Here is a 27,357-nt window from a genome sequence, read left to right on the forward strand (position 1 = left end):
CCACATAGGTACACAATAAACAGCTTCGAATTTAATGACATACCCGAGTCCATGGCATTGAAGCATTCAGGGATACTCACCTGACTCAACTGAGTCATGCCGATTCCTTCTCCAAACATCATTTTTCTCCCCGATCTACCATTAATATACTCTTTTTCTTCGTTTATCCTGCACAACAACACTCGAATTCAAGTTAGGGTTTGTGACTCAGTTGATTTAATCTAATCAAACAGTGAATATATATGTATAGTTATATGCATGTTGATTTCGATCTACTCCCAAGTTCAATTGTTTTGAACTAGAGTCTATTAGTCGAAATCTTTTTACTTTTCCCGACCCTATCTTTGATTCAATCATTTTAGGATTGAATCGTTTATAATATATATATATAGTATCTGTAGAGATATTTAATCAGGGTTTGTTTGAATGAAAATGATGGACTCATCGGAAAATATTGAGATCGGCGACGAGTTCCAGAGAAAAAGGACAAGAGAAGAAAGAGGCGAGAGGAGAGACTGTATGAACAGTGTAACCCTTATTAGCAATTGTATATATTTGATATATAACGAACGACTGAGATTAGAGTGAATTAGGAATGGACGGTTTAGATGTTAGGCCTTTAAGAAAATGGGTTGTGTTTTTAAAATTGCGCTGGATAAAAGTTTGGGGCCCAAAAATGTTGAAGGGAATATAGATTTATTTGTATATTGGGCTGGGCAAAAAAAATAAGATAGAAAATAGATTTTGTTTTTAGAAAAAATATATATATATTTATATATGTGTATATATTTAGTGAATAATTTTAATATTTTAATGAGTAATAATATTCAATTTATTTTAAAATATTATTTTTTTCAATGCACTTAGTCCATTTAATTTCTCAAAATTCGATCAATAAATATTTATTGATAAATCTGAATTATTGAGAGAATTAATAGATAGTAGAAAAGAAGTTTTTATTTTAAAATAGATTTTTATATACATAATTGTTTACCCACAATAATATATTTAGAGAATATATTATTTATTTTAAATATTCCAACATTCCTAAATCCAAACGGAGTTTAGTGAACCTGTCAGAATTTAACGGTTTTGTAAAGATGTCAGCGATGTTAAACTCAGTTTCAATATGAGTCATTTTTATATCGTCTTTGTTGACATGATCACGTAAAAAATGATGTCTCACATCTATGTGTTTGGATCTAGAGTGCAACACAGGATTTTTACTTAAATCAATTATACTCGTATTATCACATAAAATAGAGATTACATCAAATTTTATGTTATAGTCTGCCAATGTTTGTTTCATCCACAGTATTTGTGCACAATATTTGGCAGTAGCTATATACTCAGCTTCAGTGGTGGATATAGATACAGAATTTTGTTTCTTTGAAAACCATGAAACTAAACATCCACCCAGAAATTGACACGTACCATTTGTACTTTTTCTGTCGACTAAATGTCCAGCATAGTCTGAATCAGAATAACAAGTCAAGTTAAATGGTATTCCTTTAGGATACCAAAGACCAATATTCATGGTACCTTTAAGATATCTCAGTATCCTTTTTACCGCGGATAAGTGAGATTCTTTTGGTGCCACTTGAAATCTAGCACATTTGCAAACACTATATTGTATATCGGGTCGACTTGCGGTAATATATAATAAACTACCAATCATTCCTCGATATTTTTTAGTGTCAACGGGAATTCCTTTCGGATCCTCCATTAGTTTGTCAGATGTTGACATAGGTGTGGAAATTGGTTTGCAATTTTCCATTTCAAATTTCTTTAGCATTTCATTACAATATTTTGATTGTGAAATATGAATGCCCTCGTCAGATTGTCTTATTTGCAATCCCAAAAAGAAATTTAATTCACCCATCATACTCATCTCAAATTCTTTGCTCATATAGTCAGAGAATTCTTTACATAGTGCATCATTTGTTGAACCAAATATGATGTCATCTACGTATATTTGTACATACAAAATATTTCTTGTTTTGTAAATAAGGTTTTATCAGCCGTTCCCATTTTAAAATTATTTTCTAACAGGAATTTGCTTAACCTTTCATACCAGGCTCTTGGGGCTTATTTTAGTCCGTATAGAGCTTTATATAATTTGTATACATATTCTGGATGTGTTGCATCTTCAAAGTCGGGAGGTTGTTTAACATATACTTCTTCTTCTAGTATCCCGTTTAATAATGCAGATTTTACATCCATTTGATATACTTTAAAATTCTTATGACATGTAAAAGCTAATAGCATACGAATTGACTCAATTCATGCTACTGGTGCATATGTTTCATCAAAGTCTATACCTTCCATTTGAGTATAGCCTTGTGCAACCAGTCTAGCTTTATTTCGCATAACAGTTCCATTTTCATCTAACTTATTTCTAAATACCCATTTAGTTCCAATTATGGAAGTATTTTTGGGTTTTGGAACAAGTTCCCAAACTTTGCTACGAGAGAATTGGGTTAATTCTTCTTGCATTGCAGAGATCCAATCTTCATCTAACAAAGCTTCTTTAGCAGTCTTAGGTTCTATTTGTGATAGAAAACTAAGGTGATTCACAATGTTTTGAACTCGTGACCGCGTTTGAACTCCTTTAGTTAAGTCTCCTAAAACATTGTCTAAAGGATGACTTCTAATATTTGGAACATCTTTAGGTGGTTCAATATCTGTTTCTAACAATTCTAGTGGATTTGTTGGGGGTGATGATCCAAAATCCACATTTTCGAATTGTCGAATAACATTCTTAATGTTGTCTTGTGTGACATCTTCTTTGTCTACAAGATCTTTGTATTTAGGTGATGGTTTTGTTTCATCAAATTCTATGTTCATTGATTCTTCCACCACTAGAGAATTTAAATTAAATACACTATAAGCTTTGCTATTTGTTAAATATTCAAGGAACATACCTTCATTTGATTTTGGATCAAATTTTGTAAGGAAATCTTTAGAGTTTAATATATAGCATTTACTTCCAAATACTTTAAAGTAATTAACTTTAGAAGTTTTAACAAAATAAAGCTCATATGGAGTCTTTTGAATTATAGGTCTTAATAAGACTCTATTTAGTATATGGCATGCAGTGGACATTGCTTCGGCCCAAAAATATTTAGGACGGCGATATTCATTTATCATTGTATTTGCCATTTCTTGTAATGTTCTGTTCTTCCTTTCAACTACGCCGTTAGATTGAGGAGTGTAAGGAGCAGAAAAGTTATGAGTGATACCATTAGTTTCACAAAAACTTGTAAAGTTTGAATTTTCAAATTCTTTACCATGATCAGTTCTTATATAAACTATGGTATTATTTTGTTGGTTTTGAATTCTTTTGCATAGAGAAGAAAAAGATTCAAAAGCATCACTTTTGGCTTTGAGGAATTCTGTCCACGTAAATCGTGAATAGTCATCAACAACTACCAAAGTATATGAACATCCTCCGAGGCTTTGTACAGGGACTGGACCGATAAGATCCATGTGTAAAAGCTCGAGAGGTCGTGAGGTAGATACCTTAAACTTTGCTTTGTGAGAGGCTCGTATTTGTTTGCCAATTTCACAAGCTTCACATATGTGATCCTTTTTATAATTTAATTTTGGTATTCCTCGTACATGTTCTTTAGTTAATATATTTTTAATCAACTTCATGTTTGCGTGTCCTAATCTTCGATGCCACAACCAAGGGTCATCTATAGTAGTGATTAGGCATATATTAACATGCTTACTCATGTCACATGTATAGACATTCTTGTCTCGAGGACACTTTAGGACTAATTTTCCATCTTTATTAAGAATAGAACAATGAGTAGGATAGAAAATTACCTTATTTTCATTATCGCAAAGTTGACTTATCGAGATAAGGTTGTACTTTAGTCCCGTGACTAGTTGTACGTCGAATATCTTGAAGTGCTCGTTCCCGATGTCACCGATGCCAATAATGATACCTTTACTGCTATCTCCGAACGTGACACTTCCCGCAGTGACCTTTTTAATGTTGTTCAAGAGTGACTTATTACCAGTCATATGTCTCGAACACCCACTATCAAAGTACCATAAGTATTGCTTAACAGTAAGGCAAACCTACAAAATAGATCAATTAAATACATAGGTACCCTTTTGTCTTGAGGGTCCTGGGGTTAATACATCATAAAAAACATTTGAATTTGCATGGAAAAATCTAGGCATTGGATAAGCATTTTTATTCACATAGAGATTTCTAGATGCATTATTCCTAATATTATAAAGTGTTCCTCGTGGATATGTGGTATTTAATTTTGATCTTCTTGTACAAGCATAAGTTTTAGAGTTTCCATGTTCATATATCATGCTTCTATCATTTGGATAATACACATTATTTCTAGGAAAGATGCCATGATATTTTGGTTTATTATCTTCAAACCTAATAGGTGGTTGAAAGAATTGAGATCTAGGTTGCCTTTGGTTGTTATTAGCTACCTTAGGATGGAATACATTCTTTTCAACATTTTTGGATGATTTATATCCTTTTCGAACCCATATATGCTTTCCTTTAAATTCACCATTTTTAAATTTACAATAAGAAACGGTATGTCCGTGTCTATTGCAGAAGGAACATATAAATGTAGGTGATTTAGGGGAATCATTTTTAGTTTGTTTATGATGTTGAACAACTTTCTTTGGTTGGAGATTCTTATCATATCCTAAACCTTCATGGTTAAAGGATTTTTTAGAATGTACCATTTTATTTAATATCTCATTGCATTTTGTAAATTTTTGAATAACAATTTCAATATTTTCTTTTTCTTTGTTTAAGGCATCAATCTTGTTGTTAAGAAATATTTCTTGATCCTTAACTTGAGATATGAGCTTGAAATTTTCTAGTTTTAACCGTTGAGCTTCTAATTCTAAATCTTTTTCTTTAAGCTCATTGGTGTGTTGTAGCTCTTTCTCTTTTTCAAGATTCTTTATTTGAGATTTAGTTGTTGAACTTTCTTGAGTGAGTGACTCGTTTTGTATTTTTAAGTTCAACAACTCAACATGAAGTTTACAAATATTTTCATTTATTTGTAACTTCTCATTTTCCTTTTCTTCAGATTGGAAAATTAATTATACATTTTCCACTTCTAGTTTGAGAACATTTTCCTTGTGGGTATTATTCTCAATTTTTAGTAAGTGGAGTTGATTATTTAGAGATGAAATTTCATCTTCATATTGGACTTTTGAATCTATCATCCGAGTAAACTCTTTACTTTGATTATAATGTATTTCCTCGAGTTTCATTTTCTCAAACCATAATAGATGATGTCTTTTGTCAAGATCTTTATACTTGTTGTTAATGTTTACCACAAGTTCAATTAAATCTTGATTATTCATATCTATAAGATTCAAATTGGATTCATGTAATTGAATGAAGTTTGAAGAAAGGGTTACCTCTTGATTTGAAGTGGAGATATCCTTTGAAGTAGATGCATCCCCGATAGCCATTATGCATAGATTCACAATTTCTTCACTAGCTTCCGGAGCTTCTTCATCTTCACTTAAATCCCACCTGTTCTCGGCCACGAGAGATCGTCCTTTTATAAGTTTAGGACATTCTCGTTTAAAGTGACCGGGTTGTTTACATTCTTAACACACCTATTCTATTTCCTCCGTGTTTTGTTCTTTTTGTTTGGGAGGAGTGTAAGTAGGAGTGTTATTATTAAATACATTAGTATTTTGCATACCTTTGCTTTTATTATAGCTTGTTGACCGAAAATTACTCTTATAGTTAGGAGTGTAATTTTGAGAGTAATTTGGCCTTCCATTTGAGTTGAAGACTCTTTGTTGATTATTTGATTTAAGGAAGCCTTTTCCGTATCTTTGAGCTTTGCTTTGAAGCACATGACGTAGTTGTCTCGTAAGTAAGGCAATTTCGCTTTCATCGAGATTTTGGATTTCTTTGTTTAATTCATCGTCATTTTCTTCTTCATCTATTAGTATAGATTTTAAAGCCATGTTTTTCTTTTTATCTTCCACTTTTGGAATGACTTTTTCTTGTAGATTATCTTCTTCGTATTCATGAAGATTTCCAAATAGATTATCTATTTTGTAATCATTGAGATTGTGCATTTCTTTGATTGTGGTTACTTTAACCTTCCAACTTGGAGGTAATGATTTAAGAACTCTTTGGTTCTTTTCATTTTGAGTATAACTCTTTCCGAGTTGAGATAGTTCATCGATAATGCGAGTGAATCTAGTTTCCATGTCGACGATATTATCTCCTTCTTGGAGTTTAAAGTTCTCGTATTCTTGGATCAAAGTATCCATTCGAGAATCTTTTATATCTGTGGTTCCTTCGTAGGTAACCACTAATTTATCCCACATTTCTTGTGCTGACTTGCAATTATTTACTCTTTTATATTCTTTTTCAGCAAGTGCACTTGTGAGTACCATTTCTGCCTTAGCAGCTATATTCATTCTTTCTTCCTCCATTACATTATATTCATTAACCTTCTTTTCGATGATGATGTCATCAACCGTTTTGGTAGGAAAAATGACTCCATCTTCTATGGCCATCCAAACTCTGACTCCTTGAGATCTAGCATAGATACGAAACCTCGTTTTCCATGTTGCAAAGTTGGTGCCGTCAAATAGAGGAGGGCGAGAGCTAGATAGACCTTCACCACAACCGATGGTATTTAGATACGCCATTTCAGATCACTTTTTGTTGTGCCTGTAAATCTGCAAATCACTTAACAAACACGTTAAAAAGCACTGCTCTGATACCAATTGTTAGGTCCCGTAAAAGGGTTATTTTAAGCTAGAAGGGGGGTTGAATAGCTTAATTACCAATTTAAAAATTATTATGGCCTTTTAAAAATATTTATCCCGTTTTAAATATTTTACCGATGCAGATTATGTATGAGGAAATTAAAGACAAGGAAGAATTACCACACGAGAGATTTATCCTGGTTCGCGATGGCGTAACCTCTAATAGATTCGCTCACCCCTACGTCCAGTCCTCGAGCTCCTCTCCAGGACCCGAGTTTTTCCCTTAAAATAACCTTGCTCCTTACGTAGGCGGAGAAGCCTTTACAACCCCACAAATACTTGTCTTGGTGCGTAACTCCGAGTTACCACCTCAAAATAAATATGCAACCTACACAACCTATCTTAGACAATAACACCATGTTATTTCTTCAAAGTTAATGTAGAACCCTTGGTGTAATCTTTGTATTTCTAAGCTTTTTCCGGTCTTGGATCTCAGTAGTTGGTCTTGGGTCTTTCCTCTTCCTCACAATGCGAAGACTACTAACTCCCCGTTAGTACGTCTAGGACTTGAGTCTTAGAACGAAAATCACCTCATTATACTTCACCTCACTGCAAAACGAAGAAGACAATATCTACGAAACAATACCCGTTATAGGTAAAAAGAGTTTGGACTAGTAATACACTTAACTAGACCCGATGACAAACAAATATTCTTAAAAGAATATTAATGTATAATTTCTTTAGATTAAGTGAATGTTAAAGTATACTTAGTATTACTTCGTTTCGAATAATATATCTTATTTCCGAAGTAATAAATATATCAAGTCCTTGGTGAAGCGTTATAGCTTTCGAATCTTTGATAAAATAATGTCTCGTTTAATATAGTCGTGTGTAGACTTTTATAAATCGAGAGCATTACACTTATTCTTTAACTATTTGCACTTATAAAATATTTGGCCGAGAAAATAAAAGGTGCGTAATTTAAACACAATATATCAAAATAATATAAGAGCAGAGTTTAAATTATATTAGCACAGTTTATATGTGTATATATATAATATAATATAAGCTTTAAGTTTTTCCGACGAAACACTAAAGGTGCGAGTAAGGGAAGTTGCTTAATTCTTATACGATTATATATATATACTTATATTTTCTTAAAAGCTTTAAGATTTTCCCACGAAACACTAGAGGTGCTGGTAAGGGAATTCACTTAAATCTTTTAACAAAATATAATAAATATGTATATATAGATATATATAATATAAGCCTTAAGTTTTTCCCACGGAACACTAAAGGTGTTAGTAAGGGAAGTCGCTTAAGTCTTGTTAAACAATTGTAATGAATATATCAATATATGTCCAAAATAAGTGCGTTTAAGTTTAAAGAATAAAATGCTAGCTTTGTAATTTAATTCCCACAAAACACTAAAGGTGCTAGTTAGGAATATAAACCAAGCGTTGTTTAAATTATCACTTCGTGCTAGAAGTGTATAATTTGTAAAAAACAATCCTTGTACGGATTTGTTTTTCTTTAAGTTATTATATATAAGAGCTTGTAGAGAAGAAGAGAAGGTGTTACTAAGCTTCTTATATGAATATTAAGAATGGTCGTTTAAGACTCGGATGGAAGCTAAGAGGTTTACCACTTTTAAGAGATGAACAGAAAAGTTCGCCGAAAAAATTCGCCGGAGGTTCGGCCGGATTTTGGTTTGTTGGTCGAACTTGGGCAGCCCTTCGGGAGGTAAGAAAGTGGTATGAATGAGCTTTGCTTGGGACGATAGAGCTTGGTTGGTGGAACTAAGCTTGAAGATCAAAAACCTTGATATATGATATATATTTTGTAAGAGAGAAGGTTTTTGAGATAAAGTATTTGGGTTTGGATATTAGGGAGTGTGTAGAGAGAATACTTCTTGAAAATGTCCAGCAATTATTTAACTCCTAGCTTGTGTGAAAAATGGTGGGGGTGGGTATTTATTTATAGAAGGAGTTAGTTGAAGGGAGTGGTTGAGATTGAGTTAAAATGAATGGTGGATGAAGAGAGTGGTGTGGATTGATGACATGGAGGATAAGGTGTGTTAGTTTGCAACTTGCATATAGGACAAATAAGAAAAATCCCAGCTACTATTAATTATATAATAATAAATTTTAGCTTTTTCAATTAATCATTAATTACTTAGTTAATTAAGTAATTAGCACCATTAAATATAACGACTTTGAAAACCCTTTAATAAATACAACCAAAAATATGATAATTACATAAATATCATAAAATGATGATCTGCAAGTTTTGGTCAATTTTGGTCAAAGGTAGTTTGGTCAAACGCTCGGTCAAAGTCTTGGTCAACACCCAGAAAAATCACACCCGGACAAAATTTCATAAAAATTACGAAACTTTAACCATGCATATAAAATATCATTTAAGTGACAAATCTTAAGTTTCAAGATTTTCTAGCAAGTGGAAGTATTTTATTTGGATTTAAAACGATTAAATCAGGGTTCGATTCCAAATAAAATATGAACGATCTTTTATGAAAATATATAAACATTGTTGGCTCAGTTTGGGCTAAAATAAATACTTAGAACATATTTCCTTAAGTATAAAATAATTTGAGAGTGTGGGAAATATTTTTAAGTATTTAAAAGTATTTTCTCCGATAAATAATATATTTGAGATACGAGAAAAAATTACTTGGAAAAATATGAGGAGGGGGATAAAATGAGATATTAATATTGCTTTATCAAATATTAATTTCTAGGAGTGTAAATATATATCTTTGGATTTATAAATATTTTATGAAGTGAAAGATATATATTTTATCCCTTTTAAAAACCATCTGTTTTTGAAATAAATTTAGCACGAGCCTTCTAAAGAATATCCAAGTTCTGATATTCTTTTTTCAAACTTGTTGCCTTATTAATATTGCAAGAGAGCCTAAGAAAAATCATATTCTCGATAGTTCTTTTACGATCTCATTACTTTGGAGTATATTCCTTTAAAATATATATTTGATTTTCAACAAATTGGAATATCTCTTGTATTTATATTTAAAATATAAATACACTTTGAAAAACATTTTTGAAAATATTTTGCTAGATATGACTTTTCACTTTTGATTATGTCAATTAAATTCATGTCTATTTGGAGACGATATACGTGTTTTAAATTTTATGTTAAATTATGTAAATAGCAAAATAAATAATTAATCGAAGATGTCCTATCATAATCAAACACTATGTGATAAGTTTTCAAAGTTGATGCAATCAAGATATCAAATGAGTATGATGGGAGAGATGAGTTACTTTCTAGGCTTGCAGATTAAACAGACTGATAATGGCATCTATATCAATCATTCCAAGTACACAAGAAATCTACTGAAGAGGTTTAATATGCAAGAAAGTGCAACTGCAAGTACTCCTATGGCAACTGCTACAAAACTTGATCCAAATGAAGGTACAGCAGTTGATGTAACAACCTACAGAGGTATGATTGGATCTCTATTATACCTAACTGTTAGCAGGCCAGACATTATGTTTGCCACTTGTTTGTGTGCAAGATTTCAAGTATATCCAAGGGAGCCACATCTTATTGCAGTAAAGAGAATTTTCAGATACCTCAAGGGTATTGTTTCTCTTGGACTTTGGTATGCAAGATAAGCTGATTTTGCATTATATGGTTATTCAGATGCTGATTTTGCTGGATGCAAAATAAAGAGGAAAAGTACATCAGGAAGTTGTCAGTTCTTGGGAGGCTAATTAGTATCATGGTTCAGCAAGAAGCAGAAATCTATTTCTACTTCAACTGTTGAGGCTGAATATATTACAGCTGGGAGTTGCTGTGCTTAGTTGTTATAGATGAGAAATCAGCTCATGGACTATGGATTATCATTCTAAAAAATTCCTATTTATTGTGATAATCAAAGTGCTATTGCTATGACAGGAAATTCGGTACAACACTCTCTTACAAAGCACATCAGTATCAGATTTCACTTCATAAGAGAACATGTCATGGAAGGAAATATAGAGCTTCATTTTATTCCTACTGATCAGCAGCTGGCTGATATCTTCACAAAGCCATTACTTGAAGCAACTGCTAAAAATAAGAAAACTGCAAAGAGCCGGTTGAAAAATAGAAGTGAAGAAGTAGTTGGATATATCAGAAAGAAGAAGAAGACTCGGCCTTTTGACAAGAATGTTAGTACACAAGAACCTAGGTCTCAAAGGGATTTAGCAACTGCAACACATCCAGTCACACAAGAACCATCTTCTCAAAGGGAAGATGCAGACACTGAGGCTGCACACAAGTGGATGCAATCATTGATGATCCTATTTTTGAGAAGAGCACACAAGAACCTTCACCAAGCATTGCTAAAGCAGCTCACATGTCTCAGACTCCACAAGAACCATCAGTTCAAAGTACTGATGTTGTTCTTTTAACTTTTTCTGACAGATCAAATCCTGATGATACATCAGCTCCTAATAAGAATCATCCTTCAACTACACTAGCTACAATTGATGATCCATTACTAGTTGCTAGTTTGAAAAAGCATCCTGATGTGTTGTTTATTCCTCCACTTTCATCACTTCCACTTGAGGAATCACCTTCAGGTATTGCTAACTTCTCATATAATCTCATGTTTGTATGATTATAAATAGTCTCTTATTTGAGGTCACCTCTTTATATGACAAGCATACAACTCTTCTCAGCCATCTCTTATTTCTTTGCTAAATGTGTGATTGAGCCTTTCATGAGACTGTGTGAAAATATCTTTTTTTTTTTAAAAAGCGAAAAATATTTTGAGTGGCAGTCTCTTGTACTGGCAAAAGAAGAGGTAGTTTTGAGACAAGAATCTTATAAGTTTTTCTTTACTTATAAAGTTTCTTCTGTGAGAATAATATTACTCTTAAAAGTAATATATTGTGTGAGAAGTAATGAGACCACTTGAAAAGAACAGAGAGATTTAGGTGTTACTATGTTTCTGTTTCAGGATCACATCAGCCACAGACATCTCTTGCAAAGAATCTGGATAAAGGCAAGGCAATTCTGCCTGATTCTGCACATTCTTCTAATGGCTTGTCTGACTCTGACAATGATAGTGATGACGATGATCCTGATACTGCTCAACTGAAATTAAAACTGTGAAAAATACCATCAAAGATATTGTTAAATCTTAAGACAGTATGGCCTCTAGACTTTCCTCCTTGGAAGACAAGGTTTCTTCTATAGGTGAAAAACTGGATGCTCTGTTTTCTCTTCTTTCAAATACTGATGCCAAAAAGGGGGAGAAGATAGTTGCTACAAAATGTACACCAGATTCTATTTAGATAAAGGATAAAGATATTGATGATGATGGTGATAAGAATAATCCAGTTACAGATGTTCAAATTGCTTCTACTGCTCAACAACTTCAACATTCCAAGAAGAATGATCCTTCAGGACAAAGAAAGTCTACCGGTGCTTATAAATCCAAGCACAAGACTACTGCTGGTGCTCTTGAGGATGATGATATTACAATCTCAAATTTAGCAGAAGCTAAAGGGATGTTCTTTCCTTATTGACATAAGGAAACAAGTGAAGAGATTGTCTTGTACTACAAAGATAAGAAGTTTGAGCAAAAGAATTCTAGGAGTGCTCTTGGGTATATTACTAAAGAATTTCCTGATCTAACACCTGAAGAAGCAGTTATGCAACAAAAGGAGCTTTTAGCTCAAATTGAAGCTGAAGCTAACACTTCTAAAGGAAGAGGAAAAAGAGGTGGTAGATCTGCAAGAGCAAGAGGAAGAGGAAGAGGTGGAAGAACTTCTGAATCAAGGCAAGTGACTGCATTTAACTCTACTTTTTTGAATTTTCTATCCAGAGAAGTTTATGTTCCTGTACAAGATAATGAAGAATATAAAGAAGTTCAGAAGCCAGAAGAGTTGATTATACCAAGGAAGAAAAGATCAGCCACTGACATTGATCAAGCTGATACAACAAATTAGAATGTAACTCCTGATGCAGACACAAATCCTGAGGTAAAAGCAGATCCTGATGCTGTGAACCTGATAACTGATTTTAACTCTGATGAAAAGGTGATCAAAGCATTAAATGAGTCAGCTCCTTCTCTAGTAATCACTCATCATATTTCAGAGGTTGATGAAAAAGAAAATATTAATAGAAGGGAAGCTAATCAAGCATGCAAAGAATATTTACAGAGAGTTTTAAAATCAATGAGGGAGCTATGGCATAAAACAGAAGGGAAGACTGATGATTTGTCTTCAAACTATGTTCCTTTCGGCAAGAAGAATAGAATATGGAAAGACATCCATGTATTCAATTATTCTAAAGGGTTCAAGCATGTTGAATTTGTATCAGCTGGGTTAAGAGATTCTATCTCAAAACATGAAGATGTTGATAAGTCCATCAAGAAGCCTTCTTGGGTGGTATACAATGAAAAACTGAAACTTATCAAATCTCGAACCAGATGAGGCATTGGTCATTCCAGTATGGAGATCTTAGAATCTGATCTGTTGGATACAGATACTCTGACAGAAAATCTTGGTGAAAGAATTTCTCCTTCACATCTTGAGAAAGTTAAAGCTGTTAAGATTGTTCATAGAAGATAAATGATAATGATGTCAGAGAAGAGATTCTGTACTTTTTCAGAGATGGTAAAGTGATAAGTGGCATTTTATACCACTTAGAACGTCTTATAATAGCTTGAATTGGTGTCTTGAAATCAAGTATTTTGTGTATTTGATGCATTTTTCTAGTGTTTGTGCATTTCAGGGTATTAGTTGCATTTCGGGGGAGAATTCATCAATAATAAGCCTTGGCATATGTTTAGCATTGTAAGTGGGAAGATAGGAGCAGATTACAGCGAAGAAACGGAGCAAAACAGACCATTTTTCCAGAAGGGGTCTGAGCGCCCGCTCAGCTATGCTGAGCGACCGCGCAGGAAGCTGAGCGCCCGCTCAGCTATGCTGAGCGGCCGCGCAGGGTCGTAAATTCAGAATAATTATTTTAGACTTCTATTTCTGTTTGGCTTCCAACTTTTGAGTAATCTGGGTTTTATGGGACTCCTATATAAGTAGATTTCAGAGACGTTTCACAAAGGTTGGATCATAGTATTAATCAAGGAGCGAAGGAGATAAGGAAGAAGACCATTTTAGCACACCGCAACGAAGAGGAAGCATATTTTCTTGTGATTCTTTATTTCGTTGTAACGTTGGATGCTAGTTTTCTTACTTGGAACCTATTTACTCTTGTGACATACTCTGGTTTAATATAATTAGTTTAGTTATTATTCTCTTGTGTTTATTTATCATGTTTTCATATGAACCCATGATGACGATTAGTGCTATCATGGGCTAATTGTGATCATGGGGTCGTAACGGATTTACTATGGAACTCTTTAGTTAGTTGTTTAATACCTTAGTGTGTGATGATTGTATGATATCTAGTATTGGTTGTGCTTATTTGTCTTATGTACGTCATGAACATATAAGATAGAGTGTTAATCTCTTGTGAAGCGATGGTGGATCTTGAGATTTAGAACTTGCCATGCTAGCATAGGTTCATGTATGATGTTGCATGATTAGTGGGTAACTCTAACCGTTTTAGTCGCCCTGTGTAATCAAAAGGAATAACTTGTTCTTAAATCGTTATGTTGTCAATTTCTGTAGACATATAGGGACTCAACATAATTGATGCCTATTCAACTTCTATCTTAATTATGGATGTTTGGTAGAATTGTAATAGTACAATGAAAGTTGGCTTTTATCAGTTTCGTGTTATTCGATTAATATCATCACTGTTGCATGTTAAGGGTAATAACAATGACTATTGAAGGAAGTAGTAATGAAGTTGTGATCTCATGAGTGTTTAAATATTGTTAGTTCAAGTGTTAATTAAGTGGTTAATTATAGTAGTTAATTGTAGTTAATAATTAGTTAATCAATTCTAAGTGTTATTGTCTTAACATTGAGAAGTAATCATACATTGATAAGTGAGTTGAATTGAACATAATTCGTCTGAGTCTCTGTGGGAACGAACTAGAAAGTATTCTATATTACTTGCGAACACATATACTTGCGTGTATTATTAGCGCGTGATTTCTCCCTAACAAGTTTTTGGCGCCGCTGTCGAGGACTCGGCGTATTTGTTTAGTTTATGTACTTACCATCATTGGTCATTAGGACTCAGTGATTAGGACTTGTTACTTATTGTTTCCGGTTGTGTTTCAGGTACTTTAGCGAGCGTTTATGCAAACTCGTTCTCATACTCGTAAGAGGACTTTAGATACAGCTGAGGTGACAGACGAAGTTCTTGATATTCCGGAGAAGATAGATTTTGAAGATTCGGATTCAGGAAGTGAGCAGAAAGAGCCAGTAATCATGGGTGATCATATTGTTCCAGCAGATCCAGCTCTTATGGACTTTTCTCGACCTAAAATTGATGACATTCAGTCTAGCATCATGCACCCGGCTATTAAGGCGAATAACTTTGAAATCAAGTCGGGCACTATTCAGATGGTGCAGAATTCTGTTTCTTTTGGAGGTGCTGCGACTGAAGACCCCAACATGCACATAAAGAATTTTGTCGAGATCTGCAGTACTTTCAAATACAATGGTGTGACTGATGAGGCTATAAAGCTAAGGCTTTTCCCATTCTCTGAGGGATAAAGCTAAGGACTGGTTACATTCCGAACCAGCTGGGTCCATCACTACTTGGCAAGATCTTGCGCAAAAGTTTCTGCTGAAGTTTTATCTAATGACGAAGACTGCTGCTATGAGGAGTGCTCTTACTCAGTTTGCGCAGCAACCCACAGAATCTATGTGCGAAGCTTGGGAGCGCTACAAGGAGATGTTGAGAAAGTGTCCACATCATGGAATGCCCGATTGGATGGTGATCACTAGTTTCTATAATGGTTTGGGGGCCCAATCTTGGCCCATGCTCGATACAGCAGCTGGAGGCGCATTGTGGGCCAAAAGCTATACTGAGGCTTATAATCTTATTGAGACTATGGTTGAAAATGAGCATCAAAACCCAAATCAAAGGATGATGTCTGGGAAGGTAGCAGGTATTCTGGAAGTCGATGCAGCCACAGCTATTGCAGCGCAGCTCCAAGCGCTGTCTATGAAGGTCGATTCTCTAGCCACCTATGGAGTCAATCAGATAGCTATGGTCTGTGAGCTTTGTGCAGGTTCTCATGCTACGGATCAGTGTTCTCTTGTTAATGAATCTGTTCAGTATGTGAACAATTATCAGCGACAACAGCAGCTTGTGCCAGCTACTTATCATCCTAACAACAAAAATCATCCAAATTTCAGCTGGAGTAATAATCAGAATGCTATTCAGCAACCATATCAGCAAGGTGTGAGTAAGTAGTTCAATCTACCTGGATTTTAGCAACCGCAGTAATATGCTCAAAGGCAATCATATCCTCAACATGGAGGTGCAGCTGCACCCACTAGCGCTAATTTTGAGGAACTTAAGTTGTTGTGCAAGAATCAGGCGGTGTCGATCAAGACCTTGGAAAATCAAATTGGTCAAATAGCCAATGCAGTGCTCAATCGTCAACCTGGCACACTTCCCAGTGACACTGAAGTGCCAGGCAGGAAGGAAGCTAACGAGCAAGTTAAGGCTATTACCTTAAGGTCTGGAAAAGTTGCTGATGCTGAAAAAGTAAAAGAAGGAGAAGCTGAAGTTGGAGATGAAGAAGCTAAGCAAAAGGAGAAAGTGGCAGAACCAAGGAAGAAAACTGTTGAACACACTCTGCCTGAGGGTAATACAGGGGAGAAACAACTCTATCCTCCACCACCTTTCCCTAAGAGATTGCAACAACAAAAGCTGGATAAGCAGTTCGGTAAGTTTCTGGAGGTGTTCAAGAAACTTCACATCAATATACCTTTCGCTGAGGCTCTGGAGCAAATGCCTAGTTATGCGAGGTTTATGAAGAGTATTCTTTCAAGTAAGGTGAAACTGGATGACCTTGAGACCGTTGCTCTAACGGAAGAATGCAGTGCTGTGCTGCAGCAAAAGTTACCCCCAAAGCTGAAAGATCCAGGTAGCTTCACCATTCCTTGCACCATTGGCAAGTTGTCTTTTGATAAGTGCCTTTGTGATTTGGGAGCAAGCATCAATCTGATGCCGTTTTCGATCTTTAAAAAGTTGGATTTTCCTGATCCAAAACCCACCTACATGTCTCTACAATTGGCTGATTATTCTATTACTTACCCAAGAGGCATAGTGGAGGATGTGCTAGTCAAGGTGGATAAGCTCTTCTTTCCTGTAGACTTTGTGATTCTGGATTTCGAGGAAGATAAGAAGATTCCCATAATCTTGGGAAGACCTTTCTTAGCTACTGGTCGTACCTTGATAGATGTGCAGAAAGGTGAACTTACTATGAGGGTGCAGGATCAGGATGTGACATTCAATGTATTCAAGGCAATGAAATTCCCTACAGAAGATGAGGAGTGCTTAAAAGTGGATTTGATTGATTCTGCGGTTACTTCGGAACTCGATCATATGCTACTGTCTGATGCATTAAAGAATGCCTTAGTGGGGGATTTTGACAGTGATGATGAGGATGGCAATGAGAAATTACAATATCTTAATGCTCTCCCTGGAGGCGAAAGCTAGACATGCCTTTTGAATCTCTCGGTGCTTCTAACCTCAAAAATGCTGAAGGAAAGCTCAAACCATCTATTGAGGAAGCACCTACCTTGGAGCTTAAGCCATTGCCTGAACACTTGAGGTATGCTTTTTTAGGTGATGCATCTACTTTACCTGTTATTATTGCATCTGACCTATCAGGTAGTGAGGAGGACAAGCTTTTAAGGATCTTGAGAGAATTCAAATTGGCTATTGGATGGACCATAGCAGACATCAAAAGGATCAGCCCTTCATATTGCATGCATAAGATTCTGCTAGAGGAGGGTAGTAAGCCAACTGTTGAGCAACAGCGCAGACTTAATCCTATCATGAAAGAGGTGGTGAAGAAAGAAATTCTGAAGTGGCTGGATGCAGGAATCATTTATCCTATTTCTGGCAGTTCTTGGGTGAACCCCGTGCAATGTGTACCTAAGAAAGGAGGTATCACTATGGTAGAAAATGAAAAGAATGAGCTCATCCCCACTCGAACAGTCACAGGATGGAGAGTATGCATGGATTACCGAAAGTTGAACAAGGCCATAAGGAAGGATCACTTCCCTCTTACGTTTATTGATCAGATGTTTGACAGGTTGGCTGGTCATGAGTACTATTGTCTTCTGGATGGCTACTCGGGGTATAATCAGATTTGTATTGCACCAGAGGATCAAGAAAAGACTACATTCACTTGTCCATTTGGCACGTTTGCTTTTCGCAGAGTTTCATTTGGGTTATGTGGCGCACCGGCCACTTTTCAGAGATGTATGATGGCTTTATTCTCTGACATGATTGGAAATAATGTCGAGGTGTTCATGGACGACTTCTCCATCTTTGGACATTCGTATGATGAATGTTTGAATAATCTTCGTGTAGTGCTCAAAAGGTGCGTGGAAACTAATTTGGTGCTCAACTGGGAAAAATGTCATTTTATGGTGCGTGAAGGCATTATTCTTGGGCATAAGGTCTCTAGCAAGGGTCTTGAGGTGGACAAAGCCAAGGTGGGAGTCATTGAAAATCTTCCACCACCTATTTCTGTGAAAGGAATCCGTAGTTTTCTTGGTCATGCAGGTTTTTATCGGCGTTTCATCAAGGACTTTTCGAAGATATCTAAGTCGTTGTGCAACTTGCTTGAGAAGGATGTGCCTTTCAAATTTGATGATGAATGTTTGACAACATTCGAGACTCTTAAGAAGAGTTTGATCACTGCACCAGTTATTACGGCACCTAATTGGACAGAGCCTTTTGAGATGATGTGTGATGCGAGTAATTATGCGGTGGGTGCAGTTCTTGGGCAGCGCAAGAATAATCTCTTTCATGTGATTTACTATGCTAGCAAGACTTTAAATGGGGCCCAAATGAACTACACCACTACTGAGAAGGAGCTCTTGGCTATAGTTTTTGGTTTCGAAAAATTTAGATCTTACCTGCTTGGGACAAAAGTGACAGTATTCACTGATCATGCGGCCATTCGCTATTTGGTTTCCAAGAAGGATTCGAAGCCGAGACTCATTCGTTGGGTGCTCTTGCTACAGGAATTTGAGTTAGAGATCAAGGATCGAAAAGGTACTGAGAATCAATGTGGCGCCCTCCAAACCCGGGTCAGAAGTTTGGGGTCCACACACACACCTTAGTTATAACCTGCTTATAACAATAATAAAGATAATAATAATATATGTAGTGACCCTACTTATCAACTACCACGGACCGCAATAGGTTAAAGTATGCACACAAGCCAAACACACTAATATATTACAAACCGTTCAAATCCCAACTATTTCAAACTCACACTGAGTATCAAACATTAATATAAACTTTTACAAACTTAAATTATCCCAAAAGAAGCCTACTAGCTCAGCTTCCTCAACCTGAACCCCTAGCTCTCGCGCTGGACTGGGGATCCTCGCTACCAACTGGTTCCTTTTTAACTGGAAAGAATATAAACAACATCGCACAAATGAGCTAACTAGCTCAGCAAGTCAAAATGACAAAACTGAAAATAATGATCATCAGGTGACTATGATTATGATATCAAGTGAACATTGGATTATGATTTAGAATTGGATATTATACTTTTAATTTAAAAGCCAAGGTTAGGCTGCTGATCAGTCACGCACTAACCCCGAGCAAGGCACACAGCATTGCTCTAACTACTGGATCCAAGGCACACATTGGCCTAACTTGACCATTATATGGTCTGACCACGAATCTGGTCCACAATTTTATAAAAACAATCCAATTCTAACATAATAACAGAATATGCAATAATAAACAATAACCAAAATCATTAACAACAATGAGTGTTTAACAATGAAAGGTTTTCAATCTTTGTAAGGATCAAATAAGTAGTTTAAAAGCTTGAACGCTGGGTAATGAAAGAATTGGATAACAAAAGAATTAATATTTTAGGGTTTCAAAGATTTGGGCTTTCAAAGCATAGGATACAATGGTTGAATGTACAAGTAATTCAGTTCAGTGTTTGGGATTTTGTTTGCATGTATTTATGGAATAGTATCGTATACTTGAGGTTCGAGTTTGGGTTTATAATAATCAATGGCTTAGAAAGAATATGGTTCATAGCTCAAGAACAATAACTGAAATCAGGGTTTAGGTTTTCGTGCTTCAAAGCACTTGCAATGTTAACAAGACTATCAAGAATTACAATGTCTTGAGAAAGTTCAGAACACTTGCCTGGTATTAGCTTACTACTCTGCACTGACTTCCAATCACAACCGTCTTACTCTTCAACTATCTGTTTTCCTTTCCTACGTCTTGCCTTTTCTTTGATTCTGCAGTGAAACAAAGCTCAGAATCTGATAGAACACCTCAAATCCTTCGTTTTGGTTACTCAAGCTTTAAAAACAGAGATCGGTAACGCCTTCATTTTGCTGTTTGATTCTTAGAACAGTTTATGAATATAAGATTTTTCTCTGTAAAATTATATAATTATCTGTCTGCAAATGATTTTTATACGAAATAAAATACGGTAAAAGGCTATTTATAATTACGGAAAATTAGTATCCCGTTGGATCATTCCGGATATAAAATGGTACGTTTATTTATAAAAACTGATCCAAACGGTATCGGTTTTCGGGATAATTATCCAAATCAGTACAGCTTGTACTGCGGTCTTGGTCTCAGCACCCAGTTACACGTACTACGAAGTGATAATTGGGATAGTTTAATAAAAAGCTCCCGTTTATCGAAAATATGGGTTTTATTAATTTACCGAAACGAATATTGTATCGAAAATGTTGTGCCGGGACCCGCGCAGGACAAACCGTACGCCGGATCGAAAAAGTCGAAACATGGAAAATGCTCGGAATATTACAATTAGGTTAGGAAGGAGTTCTCGGAAGAGTTTCGGGTTCCAAAAACGTAACAACGGTTGACGTCGGTTGGTTCCCGTTTTTATAAAATAAATTTTAATTACCCGGAAAAAGATTTTAAAAATTTCATATGATTCTTATAAATCTATAAATCAACATAAAAATAATTAGGAAGATATGACAATTATCTATATTTTATTTTGGACATATAAGAATTAAAATACTCAATTAATATTATTTTTGAATATTCAAGTACATATATCACTTAACAATTAACTCACAAAATAGATACTGAACACACATAATAATTATTTAATAGTAAAAATAATTACACGTTATATCCTGGATATTACATCCTTCCCCCCTTAAAAGGATTCTGTCCTCAGAATCTCCTAAGAAAACAAATGAGGGTATTTTTTTCTCATATCACTTTCTAACTCCCAGGTTGACTCTTCAACCTTTGGGTTTCTCCACAATACTCTTACTAACTTTATCACTTTATTCCTCAATACTTTCTCTCTTTCCTCTAAAATCTCTATTGGATTCTCTACATATGATAAATCTGCCTGAAGCTCTATTGGCTCATATTCTATTACATGCCTGGAGTCTGGATTATATTTCTTAAGCATCGATACATGAAAAACATTGTGAATGTGCCCCATGTGCGGAGGTAACGCCAATTCGTAAGCGACTTTGCCAACGCTCTTTAGGATCTCAAAAGGTCCGACATATCTTGGGCTTAGCTTCCCTTTCTTCCCAAACCTCGTTAGTCCTTTCCACGGTGATACTTTCAATAATACCAAGCTCCCTTCTTCAAATTCCATGTCTTTGCTTGACTGGTCTGCATATCTCCTCTGACAATTTTGTGCGGCTATTAATCTCTTCTGGATAATTTCAACAACTTCCTTTGTCTGTTGCACCAATTCAGGTCCGAGTATTTTGCGTTCTCCTACTTCGTTCCAATATAATGGAGATCTACATTTGCGTCCATAAAGGGCTTCATAAGGTGGCATCCCAATGCTGGCGTGATAACTGTTGTTATAAGCAAATTCTACCAGGGGTAAATGCTCGTCCCAACTTCCTTTGAAATCAATAGCACAAACACGTAGCATGTCCTCGATTGTCTGGATTGTTCTTTCACTTTGGCCGTCCGTCTGCGGGTGATAGGCCGTACTCATATTCAATTTTGTTCCCAAACATTCTTGAAAACTCTTCCAAAATCTTGAATTAAACCTTGGATCTCGATCAGATACGATAGACACTGGAACTCCATGACGAACTACAATTTCTTTTAGGTACATATGGACTAACTTGTCGAGCGAAAATCTTTCATTTATAGGCAGAAAATGAGCTGACTTGGTAAGTCTATCCACTATAACCCAAATGGCATCATGATTAGTAATCTAACTATGAAATCCATGGTAATATGTTCCCACTTCCATTCTGGAATCTCCAATGGCTGTAGCAATCCGCTTGGTCTCTGATGCTCTGCTTTAACTCTCTGACAGGTATAACATTTGCTAACCCATTCCGCAATTTCCCTCTTCATATTTGGCCACCAATAATTCTTCTTTAAATCTCTGTACATTTTGGTACTACCTGGATGGATGGAATATCTTGAACTATGTGCCTCTTGTAAAATTTCATTCTTTAACTCCGTCACTGATGGAATCCAAACTCTTGAAGAAAACCTAAGAATACCTTGATCATCTTGTTGCGTGCATAATTCCTCACCTACCAAACTATTTATATCTTGATCCATTACCTCTTTATGGCATTTCTTTATTTTCTCCAATAACTCCGGTTGGAAAATCATACTGTACACTTTTGCTTCCTCGGGCTTGCAAATTCTAACCTCCAATTCTAATTTCTGAAATTCTTTATATATTTCTTCAGGTACAGATAACACATTTAACCTTTCCTTCCGACTTAACGCATCTGCTACAACGTTTGCCTTATCGGGATGATAATTAATTGAGCAATCATAATCCTTGATCAATTCTAACCATCTCCTTTGCCTCATATTAAGTTCCTTCTGGGTAAATATATATTTCAAACTTTTGTGATCCGTGAAAATCTCACACTTTTCTCCATACAAATAATGTCTCCAAATCTTCAAAGCAAAAACTATAGCTGCTAGCTCCAAGTCATGAGTAGGATATTTCTGTTTGTGTGGTTTCAATTGCCTTGACGCATAAGCAATCACCTTGTCGTGCTGCATAAGGACACATCCTAATCCTTTATGAGAAGCATCGCTATAAATTACGAAATTCCCTTGATCGTCTGGAAGTGACAAAACAGGTGCCGTGATTAATCTTCGCTTCAACTCCTGAAAACTTTCTTCGCACTTGTCGTTCCATATAAACTTTTCATTCTTTCGTGTAAGCTTTGTTAATGATGTGGCAATCCTTGAGAAATTCTGAACAAATCGACGATAATATCCCGCCAATCCTAGGAAACTTCTTACCTCAGTGGGTGTTCTCGGTCTCTCCCAATTCGTAATTGCTTCGATCTTTATCGGGTCCACTTTGATCCCTTCGTTACTGACTATGTGTCCTAAGAACTGAACTTCCTGTAGCCAAAACTCACACTTCGACAGTTTAGCATATAACTTCTTTTTCCTTAAAATCTCCAAAGTCGTTCTCACATGTTCCGCATGATCCTCTTCCGTCTTGGAATAGATTAAAATATCGTCTATAAACACAATAACAAACTTATCCAAATATTCCTTAAAAATTCTATTCATCAGGTCCATAAACGCTGCTGGGGCATTGGTCAATCCAAAAGACATCACTAGAAATTCATAATGCCCATACCTTGTTCTGAAAGCTGTCTTTGGTATATCTTCTGGCTTGATCTTTAGTTGATGATATCCCGATCTTAAATCAATTTTGGAGAAGTACTTGGCTCCCTTTAATTGGTCAAACAGATCATCGATTCTGGGTAACGGATACTTGTTCTTGATTTGCTAATTCCACAGTCATTATTTCATTTAAGCACTCAACTGGACAGTTTAATTTACTAACAAAATCTTGTGAAACAAACGATCGAGTTGCTCCCGAGTCTATTAACACTTTGGCACATAAAGAATTCACATTAAGCGTACCTGCCATGACATCTGTATCCTGGATCGCATCCTTCACCGACATGTCAAAAACTCTAGCCCTTGAAGTCTCATTCACTGTTGGGGTAGATCCCATAATCCTCAATGCATTACTGACTGGGGCTGGTGTCTTGCAATCCCTGGCCATATGTCCTGGCTTCCCACATTTAAAGCATGTAAATCCAATGACTGGAGCCTTCACTGCTGGATTCCGGATAGGCTGATCCTTATTTGCTGGCTGATTTCGGCACTCCCTTGAATAGTGCCCTTTCTGGTTGCATTTAAAACATACCACATTCAACTTGTTACAAACTCCTCCATGCTTCTTTCCACAAACTTGACAATCTGGAAAAGTTAATCTCAACTGATTCGGCTGATTCACATTAGCTGAACGATTGCCCTGGCCTCCGTCTCCTGCATTTTGTCTCCTGAAATTAAAATTTCTCCCTGGCTGAAACTTGCCCTTCTTAAAATTTGGAAACTTCCCTGTTTGTGACTGACCCTCACTTCCCTCAACTTTCCTTTTCTTGCTTTCCTTATCTTTCTGGAACATCTCACTCTCTGTCTCTGCAATCATAGCCTTCTGTACAACCCCGGCATAGGTATCCAATTCAAAAATAGCTACCTTCCCTCTGATCCATGGCTTCAAGCCTTGCTGGAATCTCTTAGCTTTCTTTCTATCAGTATCAACATATGACGGCACATACCTTGACAATTCCTCAAACTTCCCCTCATAATCTGTTACCGACATATTCCCTTGCTTTAACTCTAAAAACTTCAGCTCCATTTGATCCTGAACAAACTGAGGGAAATACTTTTCTAGAAACAATTCCTTGAACCTTTCCCAAGTAATAACATCCGTACCTTCCAATGTCTTCACCATCTCCCACCAATAGGTGGCTTCATTCTTCAGATAGTAACTTGCAAACTCAACCTTCTGTTCTTCCTTTACTTTCACTAAGGCAAATGCCTTCTCTATTTCCTTTAACCAAACATTTGCTTCAATTGGCTCTAAGGAACCCTTGAATTCTGGTGGGTTTATTGCCTGAAAAGTTTTGAAAGTTACCTGGGGATTGGTCTGTCTTTGTTGTTGTTGTTGTTGGTTTCTTCATTTCGGGTGTTGGTGCGGGTATTTCTTTTGGGAGGCATTTTCTATAAAGAATCAATCAATTTATTTAGCTTTTGAATCAAATATTTGCATAAAAGAAAAGTTTTGTAAAACAGGAATATCTCTTTTTTTTTTAAAACAGTGGTAATTAAGTAAATTGCATGCTTCTTTACAGAATATAAGCAGTTATGGAAAACAGGGTACATGGCATCACAGGGTATAACTGGTGCAATAAATAAGGTAAGGTAAAACAGGTGCAGTAAAATAAATGACAGTGCTGGAAAGGAAAAAGGTACTGATATATATAGATCAAAAGTTTTAGGGTAGTACAAGCGTAAAGACGCTTCGAAAGTAAAAGCAAAAAGGGTACAACAACCTACTCACTAGTCAGCATAGCTAGTCTATAAATACAACTCAAGAGTCTACTGATACACACTACACACTACTATCCATACTACATAATCATAACAACACTACTCAGCATCTTCATCTCAAAATCTTTAACTCGGCTCCAAGGAAACTCTGGTCCTGCCAGCCTCTCAAAGTCCTCCATCACCTCAGTAGCCCAGCCCAGCAGTGCATCAGGGCCTCTTCCAGGTAGTGTAGCTCCATGTAACCTAGCCTTAAGAACCCTCCGTGTCACATGAATCTCCTCTCGAAGCTCCCTCACACCACGATCAACATTTGTAGTCCTGATGATATGCTGTAACTCTCTAATCTGAGCCAACAAGGAATCACGCTCCAATAGAAGAGCCTCATACCAGTAATAAGGAACTGGGGACAATGTAGACTGGAATGGGGCACTCGCTACTGAATGCCCAGTGGAATCTGAATCAGCTGGTGGGGGTCCTCTGACAGGTGGCCTCATGCCTGGAGGTGGAATAGCCTGCAGTGGCACGGGCTGCAACACCGGTGGAGGTAGAATAGCCAATGCTGGTGGAACAACAGGACGTGGATGCGAAAACGGCACTCCAACTGAAGGCTCTGAGTGATCAGCTGATACGGGAATAAAAGAGTCGGCCATCTCTGCTATCTGAAATCATATCGCAATATAAGAATCTCGTTCCATAACGCAAACTATACTAATACCTGATATACCGAAGCACTCAACCTCTCAACGTTCTCTCATCCTATGCCTTACTTCTAATCTTAACCCTCTACCCATTCCCGTTAACCTAGGCTTGTGTCAGTGACTTATAACCTGTAGCTCTGATACCAAACCTGTGGCGCCCTCCAAACCCGGGTCAGAAGTTTGGGGTCCACACACACACCTTAATTATAACCTGCTTATAACAATAATAAAGATAATAATAATATATGCAGGACCCTACTTATCAACTACCACGGACCGCAACAGGTTAAAGTATGCACACAAGCCAAACACACTAATATGTTACAAACCGTTCAAATCTCAACTATTTCAAACTCACACTGAGTATCAAACATTAATATAAACTTTTACAAACTTAAATTATCCCAAAAGAAGCCTACTAGCTCAGCTTCCTCAACCTGAACCCCTAGCTCTCGTGCTGGACTGGGGATCCTCGCTACCAACTGGTTCCTTTTTAACTGGAAAGAATATAAACAACATCGCACAAATGAGCTAACTAGCTCAGCAAGTCAAAATGACAAAACTGAGAATAATGATCATCAGGTGACTATGATTATGATATCAAGTGAACATTGGATTATGATTTAGAATTGGATATTATACTTTTAATTTAAAAGCCAAGGTTAGGCTGCTGATCAGTCACGCACTAACCCCGAGCAAGGTACACAGCATTGCTCTAACTACTGGATCCAAGGCACACATTGGCCTAACTTGACCATTATATGGTCTGACCACGAATCTGGTCCACAATTTTATAAAAACAATCCAATTCTAACATAATAACAGAATATGCAATAATAAACAATAACCAAAATCATTAACAACAATGAGTGTTTAACAATGAAAGGTTTTCAATCTTTGTAAGGATCAAATAAGTAGTTTAAAAGCTTGAACGCTGGGTAATGAAAGAATTGGATAACAAAAGAATTAATATTTTAGGGTTTCAAAGATTTGGGCTTTCAAAGCATAGGATACAATGGTTGAATGTACAAGTAATTCAGTTCAGTGTTTGGGATTTTGTTTGCATGTATTTATGGAATAGTATCGTATACTTGAGGTTCGAGTTTGGGTTTACAATAATCAATGGCTTAGAAAGAATATGGTTCATAGCTCAAGAACAATAACTGAAATCAGGGTTTAGGTTTTCGTGCTTCAAAGCACTTGCAATGTTAACAAGACTATCAAGAATTACAATGTCTTGAGAAAGTTCAGAACACTTGCCTGGTATTAGCTTACTACTCTGCACTGACTTCCAATCACAACCGTCTTACTCTTCAACTATCTGTTTTCCTTTCCTACGTCTTGCCTTTTCTTTGATTCTGCAGTGAAACAAAGCTCA

The 27,357-nt window shown here is 36.2% G+C and overlaps 1 non-coding gene across 1 annotated transcript; it reads right to left on the minus strand.

The window, feature by feature from the left end:
* Positions 1–15,504: 15,504 nt before the first annotated feature.
* On the minus strand, positions 15,505–15,611 carry LOC141698963 (small nucleolar RNA R71). The gene has a single exon (XR_012565457.1). It is a non-coding gene; the product is annotated as a small nucleolar RNA R71 (small nucleolar RNA).
* Positions 15,612–27,357: the final 11,746 nt, after the last annotated feature.

Source organism: Apium graveolens, chromosome 11, assembly GCF_009905375.1.
Source record: "Apium graveolens cultivar Ventura chromosome 11, ASM990537v1, whole genome shotgun sequence".
NCBI classification, from domain to species: Eukaryota; Viridiplantae; Streptophyta; class Magnoliopsida; order Apiales; family Apiaceae; genus Apium; species Apium graveolens.